Here is a 9,855-nt window from a genome sequence, read left to right on the forward strand (position 1 = left end):
GGCCGCAGAGAATCCAGATTTAGACACATATAAATGAACAGTTCCATTCCATGTCATGCTGTTCATATAAATAATTTATTATAATTTACCGATTTCTCACAGTTATTTATCCTGGGAAAAGGGAGTGGGTTTGGGTGGTAAATCTCTGTAAATCTCGGTAACCGGGATTCAACTCTACTGGTGATTCATGAAGCAACCTCCACTCAACTTAATTCAATGCAACAAAGTCCGTGCAACTTTGTTGCATTGAATTCAACTTTATGTCACATGCAGCAGCCAATCAACGGGATTGTCCAATGATGATCAGCACAAATGTTCTGAACAACATTGGTTTGAAGCTCTAGTCAAGTTAAGAATAACAGCCACAATCAGCTGTGACTGACAGACCAAACCAAACATATCATATCACAGTAAGTGTATCATAATCATAGTCATTATCTTGTACTACCTTGGACATAACACATAGGCAAGGCCCAAGACAGAGAACAGAAAAACTCCAACGAGGCCAAGCAAGCTACACACATACTGTATGCATTTCTATTTCTGCAGAAACTTTGTTTACCTTTTACATTGTTTACCTTTTACAACCACTTTATTGATTGCTATAATGTTACGACAAACCAGAGGATCATTCTCCCCTTGGATATTATATCAACAGGGAAACCAACCACCAGCGGAAATTCATTAGGATTATTAACATGGATTAAGCGAACTCTCAGCATCCATAGAATCAAAGAAAACCCTTAGTGCATGCCTCCTAATGAATAATAAATGACCACTTCCGGCTGCAAATTAATCAGGAGGCGAAGAACAACAACACTCCTACTGTAGAAGCAGAAATCCCAAACTACAAGAGTCATACATGTGCATGTAAAGGGTTTTGAACATTCGTTTTCACATTTGAACAGGATTTCTTGTTGCATAAACCCACAACATATTATCTTTGATAGAACACGGACAACACGTGTTTGAATCCTTGTTTGGTTTGCAGTCTGGAGAAATACATTTTCAAGGGAATATAAGGTATACCTGAAGAACCAAGATGGCTAACCCTTCAACAAAACCGTGCATAAACGCTTTGCCAAATGGTTCATACCTCTCACATCCCGTCAGGGTGAAAACAGATTCATTGAGAAAGACAGGCAGCCAGCTCCAATCCCCGTCCCTGTCCCAGTGCTCCAGTCCTGTTGTATTCTGCTTCATTGATTAGAGCTCCATAAAGGGATTGAGAGCAACGTCATCACAGTAATCTCATAGCACTTTTATTTCATCATTGACACCGTGTGCAAGACTAGTGTCTCCCAAACAGCACATAGAGAGGCAGGGTTTCTGCATTAAATATCAGGACAGAGGTACTGTATCAAAAACACATTTGGAATTTATATACAGCATGCCGTATAGGAAATGGCCCCCTGCTGGGTCGTTCAAATAAACTCACCGCTCACAACCACATAGCCTACCCATACACTCACTGTAACGGCTTTCGTCTTCCTCCTCAAACAACAAATGTGAAAAAAACGAAACAGTTCTGTCTGGTGCAGACACACGAAGACTGAAGACAACCACCCACAAAACCCAACACAAAACAGGCTACCTAAATATGGTTCCCAATCAGAGACAACACAAAACACCTGCCTCTGATTGAGAACCATATCAGGCCAAACACAGAAATAGGAAAACATAGAAATATAAACATAGACTGCCCACCCCAACTCACGCCCTGACCATACTAAATAAAGACAAAACAAAGGAAATAAAGGTCAGAACGTGACACTCACATTCATAAATACATATACGAGCCAACACACCTGCTAAGAAAAGCAAACATCATTAAAATGCTATACTTCACTCTGACATACAGTACTACATCGCAACCCCCAGTATCATACATGGCAACCTCAGTCTTCCTGTAGGGGCGTATTCACTGTGGGATGACTATGAGTCATAAAGCAAAGGACGATGACAGCAGTGCCAAAGTCAAACAGGGCTGCCAGCCTACGAGGCCCCACAACCAGGGCTCAAGTGTCTGACTCACAGCAGGGAGAAGGGAGATGATGAAAAAGACTACGCCATGAATTGTCAAGAGTCAAAATACACAAACACACATGCAAACAAACTCAAATCATGCGAATTACAAAGTATGCATGTTCAAGTACTCCTCTGGGACATTTTTTATTTCCCTCTGATCAAAGATAGTATTATCTTTGCCTTTATAATACAGTATGTTCCCATTTGGGCCTAAGTACATGTACTGTACAGTTCTTGGGAGAAAATTACTTATTTCCATAAGTATTGTCAAGCAGCCTTTGTACAGCACATACTGTAAAAATCTCCCCAATCAATCTCTAGAACTACTTGGTCTATATTTCAGATATGTCCTTTGTGGCCACATGCTTAAAATGTACAGTTGTACTCTATATGAGTACATATTGATCTACTAGAACACTACACCGTAATAAACACACACAATTGAAGTGGGTGAAATGGTTAAGTCTAGCTCTAGGAGTCTATTTGACATGTTCAAAAACCAAAATATATACATTTTGAGTCTAACTGATCCACGCTACACAACAATTCCTCCTCAAATGGGTGAAATACCATATTGCTCAGCTGCAAACAAAAAAACATTTTTGATCTCTTGTCTGCAATGTTGTGGGAATTGATTAAATGCTGTGAAATATTCCCTACACATCTCCGCTGGATCAAGCTGTCAGAGACTGTGTGGTGAAATAAACCACTACACCACTACATTCGCCAGGGACCATTTAACACTCAAGTCTACACACCAAGGTTAATAGAAACCATAGATCCCTTCAATGGATCCAGATTATTCATATCAACACCATGCCGCCAGGGAGAGAGAGATGGAAATACACCTCTCATCCTCCATGCCAGCCAACCAACATTAAACCTGGGTTGAAATACTATTTGAAATATTTTACCTTTTGCTTTAGCCTGCCAGGTGTGCCTTTTAAATTCCTTAAAATAGTATTTGAACTCAGGTCTGACATTAGCTTACCAGTTGGTACAATGAGCGGAAATCTGATTAGGGTTGGAGACAATTACAATGCCACTACGTCACTTTCCCTTGGATGTAAGGAAAGCCGCGTTGTTGATCCTATTCTGATAAATGTATGGCGTAATCCACCCTAAACAGTCCTCATTGGCTTAAATGAACGTGCCACGATGGCCCAGGTGGCCTAATGGCTTAATGAGATGAACTCTGGGGTCCGGTCACGGCAGTCCTTCTTCTTTACAAGTCCTCTGGCACACTAGCAGAGATCCTGGCATGCCAAAAGGTAAAGAAATGAAGTATGCACACGAGCAACCACACATATAAAGTATACATGAGCACTGAACATACAAGCAGATACACACGTGTGTGCACACAGATACTGTATTAATTTGTTTGCACACAGTCTAACACACAAACACACTATGCATTATGCACATACACACCCACTCACACTCTCTCTCTCTGTCTCACATCTCCCTCACACTCAAACACAACCTCACACACACATACACACCCCTCCTGCAGAGAATTGTTTCAGACTGTGCGATGTGTGTGAGTGAGATGCTGCACCTTGGAGTGCACTAGAGTCACAGCCGTGTCCTCCCAGTGAGGCAAGGAAGGACTTCAGGAGATTAAGAGCTTACCTCATCTGCCTCGACCACTCTCAGCTGTCTCATCTACTGACCATGGGCCAAACCAATTAGTCTGATGAGTGGCTAGCGTCACAACACACACACAGTATGCTGGGCAGATTTTTTTCATAAAGGCTGCGGCTGCTACTTCAAAATAGCTCCACATTAATGAATGGACTGTTCGACTAGACTTTCAACTCTTTGATGTGACTCCATCAATGTCCTCAATAAAGGCTGGGGTCGGGGCCTCCCGGGTGGCGCAGTGGTCTAGAGCACTGCATCGCAGTGCTATGCTGCGCCACCAGAGTCTGGGTTCGCGCCCAGGCTCTGTCGCAGCCGGCCGCGACCGGGAGGTCCGTGGGGCGACGCACAATTGGCTTAGCGTCGTCCGGGTTAGGGAGGGTTTGGCCGGTAGGGATATCCTTGTCTCATCGCGCTCCAGCGACTCCTGTGGCGGGCCGGGCGCAGTGCGCGCTAACCGAGGGGGCGGGTGCACGGTGTTTCCTCCGACACATTGGTGCGGCTGGCTTCCGGGTTGGAGGCGCGCTGTGTTAAGAAGCAGTGCGGCTAGGTTGGGTTGTGCTTCGGAGGACGCATGACTTTCGACCTTCGTCTCTCCCGAGCCCGTACGGGAGTTGTAGCGATGAGACAAGATAGTAATTACTAGCGATTGGATACCACAAAAATTGGGGAGAAAAGGGGATAAAATTTTAAAAAATAAATAAATAAATAAATAAATAAAATAAAGGCTGGGGTCAAACAATCAATTACATAATATACTACTCGACTAATCAATGGCAGTCGAGTCACATCCATTTTTTAACTAATCAAAATTAATCTATTAAGTAATCAAAGTTACAAATATGTATTTTGTCAATGAATGTGTCACATTGCTCCTGCAATGCCCTCTACTGCTCATCCTGTGTCTCCTTGACCTGCTGCCACTCCCCCAATACTCTCTCCCTCTCCCTCTCCCTCTCCCTCTCCCTCTCCCTCTCCCTCTCCCTCTCCCTCTCCCTCTCCCTCTCTGTGTGTGATTGTGTGGGCGGAGACAGGTGTGCTGGAGTCAGAGCAGATCCCCACCAGCTGCAACTTGTTCCATAATCAAGACCTCTACAAATACTCAGCCCTGCCACTTCCATGCTGCCAGATCGTAATCTCTGCTCAGTCAGTCTATGGGTCTAGCTGTTTGTTACTATTCATATCCTGTTTTCCTTGCCTGACGCTGTTTTCCTCTCCGCTACAGTTCTGCCCGCTCTGACTGATCCCTCTCTCCAGTCCCACGTCTCGTCATCCTGCTACTCTGTCCTGGATTCCCCACTCTACTACTCCCTTGGATTCCCCTCCGGACCTGCTTACCCTGTCTCAACCCCTCTCGCGCAAGCCTCAGCCTCCACACCTGGTTTCCAGCAACCCGCCCAAGCTTCCCCTGACCTGCACTCCATCTCCCTCCTGTGTTTCAATAAATACCTTGGTTACTTCATCCCAGTCTCCTCGTCTGAGTCTGCTCTTCGGTTACCCTGTTCCACTCCGCATAACAGAATGATAATTAATTGGAATTAGTTGCACTCTAACTACCAGATCATAAATTACAGTTGTGTTTGACATATCTGATCTTGCAAACTGTAAAAAAAAATATGAGCACATGAAAGCAAATGATTCTATTGAGAGTAAAAAGCACTTTCCATACTTATTTTCCTAGAGAGCTCAGATGGAGTCAAAGTAAATATGGGTCAGTAGCATTAAAAAACAAGCCAAAAGAAGCCAGGAAAGAACGAGGTCAGATGCAGTTCTTTTTAGTGGCCTTCCAGCCAATCCACCCAAAATAGAGGAAATGACCCAGATGTCATATCACAGTCTACACTTCATGTCAGCATGTAGAGCACCTGCATGGCTGACCATTTAGCAGAGGTTCAATAATGTACGGTACATATCAAATCACAACCATGGACAGAATCATTAATGTAGGTTTCTCAAAGTTTGCAGCTTGAATAACTGAAGTTTAACCATTAACACCATGCAAATGGTGAAATAAGTGAAGAGGTTACATGCTTTTACGGTGAGGGTATTTAGTCATTTTGAATAATACAGTAACAGCAGGAGCCTGAATGTGTTATTTTTGGTGATAATGCTTTCTAGGAGTATAATTCTGACACCACTGGATGTTGTGGCTGTTTTTTCTTTTGAAGGAGCAGCCTAGAGGACAGGCCTACAGCCAGACACTTTTCAATGAGTGCTGCCATAGCAACGGTGATGAGAGCAACCTGACCCAATGGTAATGTCTGTGACAAGCAGGCAGGATGGCAGGGTGTGTATGTATGCCGGCGTGTGCCCGTGTGCATGCCTGTGTGTCATACTCATTAACTACTCAACACCACTCATTTGTTTTTGCTGTTCAGAAGGAGAGACTTGGGAAGACATTGGAGCAGGGATACACTATAGCTAGTCCTGAAGCACTCCTACAGGGCGTGTGTGTGTGTGTGTGCACACGTGTACGTGCATTAGTATATGGCGTGTGGCGCAGGAAGGCACAGCCAAGGTTCTGCCCCCACAGTCATCACATTGGGCCCCTGGGGGACTCCTTAGTGAGTCCAAACTGAGAGAGGTCCAGTGGGTCAGGTTTACCAGGCATTACCATGACCTACAATCACACAGTCTGCTCTGTTTCCATCTCCTGCCACTTCCTTATACTCTATTGGTCTCAAAACACACAGCAATTTGATCAATTAAAATGTTGTCATGGAGATTAGAGAGACTTAAATCACATTCCATTTCCCCCCAGCCTACTAGTCAAAACATGGTATCTACCTTGCACAGGCGTACATAACACTAAAATAATCACTGAAATACAGATTGTGACCTCAAAACCCTCATGACGACAGGTAGCCTAGTGGTTAGAGTGTTGGACTTGTAACTGAAAGGTTGCAAGATCGAATCCCTGAGCTGACATGGTGAAAATCTGTTGTTCTGCCCCTGAACAAGGCCGTTAACCAACTGTTCCTCGGCCGTCATTGAAGATAAGAATTTGTTCTTAATTAACTGACTTGCCTGGTTAAATTATGGTAAAATGATGCTCAACAAACTACTGGCTAGTCCATCCATATCTGTCTGAAGTCTTTCCCAATGCACCAGTCAGTTCCTCTCCTAGACTCTCAATTGCAACAGGAGACTAATGCTGCAGCTGTGATGAAACACGGATAGTGTGGCATGATTAATGTGCAGCCCTACAGATTGATGGGAAAAGTAATTGACCTTGGGGACCAATATTACAGGTGATCTACTGCCACAAACAACATCTCAGCAAAATAAGGTCACCATAACATGTCAACAAATACAGTTAAGTACAACAAAAACATATGAGGGTAAAAGCAATTTGGAAAAGGTTAATGTGTTAACTTAAAGAGCCATTCTGAGCATCAAGCATCAGCCGAAACCCCAATAGCCCAAGGGGAAAGTCTGCATTGGCCTCTACCAAGCCCCCTGAGCAATCGCTGATCTAAAGAGTCATATTCTAGGAGAGAGCAAAGCCAACCAAATCAGGTCAGCACTACAAGGAGTGGCCCGTTTCATTCGTTCAAAGGAGGGCAAGAAAAAGGAGGGCAATAAACGAACCATTTAACCACATGCAAACCACTAAAAGCCTCATGCAAACCACTGTCTAATCCCACATACAACCACACACTGTCATAAAATCATAAGAGCCTTTCTCAATTTGGTCAGAATTTGATTGGATGATCCTCTGTGGAAACAGATGTACTGTATATAACCAAGATCAATCTAGGGTTAGCTATGTCTGACAACAACCTCAACACACCCGGTATGCTGAACAGTTTATACTATACAGGACAAATTTCAATACGGAGTTAAACTGTTTCAATACTGTAGATTCCCTCAAGATTACCTGTCTCCTTGTAGTTGACTCCTTGATCCCATATTACATTGATCATCTATAATTCTGTAAGTGGTGTAGTAGTTATTGGAACCACAGTATAGAACTGTGCAGCAATATCACTTTTGTATGAAAAGCCAGTGAATATTCTTTGAGACTGTTGAGAGATGAGGTTGAAAAAAGGCAAAAATACCCCTAGGACTCATCTGAAACTGTATGATTGCATGTTGAGTAATCACAGATTATCATAATTATTAGGAGGATTCAACCAAAATGACTAATGTTCATGTTTCCTGAATTTCCAAGGGCTCTGTATCTTGGAGGCCTTCGACTTTGCCATCAATTACCAATTCATGTAAACTTTTTCTAACCAATCGCAGAGGGAATGGCAATGTTAATACTTCATTGCAGTTCGATATTGATAACTTACTGAGCAATTAAAAACAAGCACATGGCAATTCAAGTGAGGATATTGCTTTAGGGAAAATGTAGGAGTTATGCCTCGTCCCTAACGTAGCATCGCTACTCCCAGTTTAAGCTTGACTATTAATTTTTAACCTCAGTGCTTAGTTTATAGAATTCTAACGGCTTATGGCTGGGATTGATAACACCCAGACCTCTTGAGGCCAATTCCAGAAATGTAAAGAGAGAAAGCATGCTTGGTTATTTACACGATTCAATTCCACATTCTTATTATGTGGTTGATCATTTCAATTAACATTGGTTGCCTAATGCCCCGTTACGGATTTATGATTGGCAGGTGAAATTGACAGGCGCAAATGAACTTAGCAGAAAATGGACTTAAGGGACTTCAGAAATCACCTTTGCAGTATGGATTTCATCCACACCCTCTGCACAGATGCAGATGGTTTTCTGACACCGGGAGAGGGCGGATGTGTCTACATGGCTCTCCCTAAGGTCTTATCAGAGACACACAGGCAGCCTCAGACTGTAGTCTGTCTGGAACTGCAGTGCCAGAAGACTCTTAACTCTCCACCTAAGACGGGAACTGAAGGGTTTTCCATACCCCTTACGGTAATCCAGAGTAAGTTATGTACAAATATGATTTTGTTTGTAGTGGGAGCTGAGTGCTTAGGATGCTGTAGTCGTACGGTAACAGGGAACTCAGACTGAGTAAGAGGAAGCCACCGCTCTAATAAGAGGTGGAGGAAAGTAGGGCTTGCTCCCCTTACAAAAAAGATAGCAGTCAGAGTGAAGTATAACTGCTGTACACTGCAGTATAACTGCAGTTAGGGTGCAGTATAACTGCAGTAGGCTGCAAATACTGCGTCCAAAATAACACTGCAGTACCACAGTTGACTGCTGTTACTGCACTTTTACTGCAGTTTCAAAACTGCAATCTTTTTTTGTAAGGGTCTCTCTGGGCTTGTTAAATCTGTACATGTAAATGTGTTTGAGCACCTCAAGACTCCTTCTGCATTGGTCTGCATTTTAGGAATATTTTGTACATTATACTCATTAGCATCGACTGATTTCGTCATGCTCGGAGCTGCCTCTAATTTACTTAGTGTGGGCACAATGACGAAACTAGTGGCAATACCAAGTAGGCCACAACTAAAACACTGTCAGGGCAAAATATTTTGAAATGTTGCTACTTGACAGTTGTCCTAATCCAATATTTTCCCCACATTATTTAGAGTAGCTCCTGGGAATAAGTACGGAGATTGAAATGAAGCTATTGCTACAATTATCTGAGGCACCATCCAGTCATCTGCAATATTTACAGTATACTGCCCTCCTGTGGTTATCAAATACAATAATCCTCCTCCTGCCGGGCAATTCTATAAATGTAAAAAGTGTGTATTACCTCATGTCTTCTTATCTGACGGAATAATGTGTTGTCTATATGTCTCTCATCATCCTCTAGTCTAGATAATACAAATAAATGCGCACTGTCTACCAAATTATTTGAGTCTCAGTTCATTTCCATAATTTATTTTCAAGAGCGACTGCGCCTAAAATGCAATTTATCATTCTGATAACGGCCTACGAGGCATCGATATCAGTCAGAAACATTTATTCATGTGTCAAAATTTACTATAAATTTTAAATAGGATCATTTTTTCATAAAGTCAGTCTCGTCCAAAAGTGAGATTTGCGAGATGATAGGAAATACGTGTATGTCACAGAATGAAGGGCATTTTAATCCTGCCTACATGCCCACAGCTGGCCGCACCCAAGTAAACATACATTTACTGCAATTATATCCAATCTTTCATGGGGTGAAGATAATTGTTTTCAATTTTAAAGCTAATCTCTTGCAATTCTACACATTTTGCCATGTTAATGATGTCTGA

The sequence above is a fragment of the Salvelinus alpinus genome, chromosome 35 (genome assembly GCF_045679555.1).
Source record: "Salvelinus alpinus chromosome 35, SLU_Salpinus.1, whole genome shotgun sequence".
Lineage (NCBI taxonomy): Eukaryota > Metazoa > Chordata > Actinopteri > Salmoniformes > Salmonidae > Salvelinus > Salvelinus alpinus.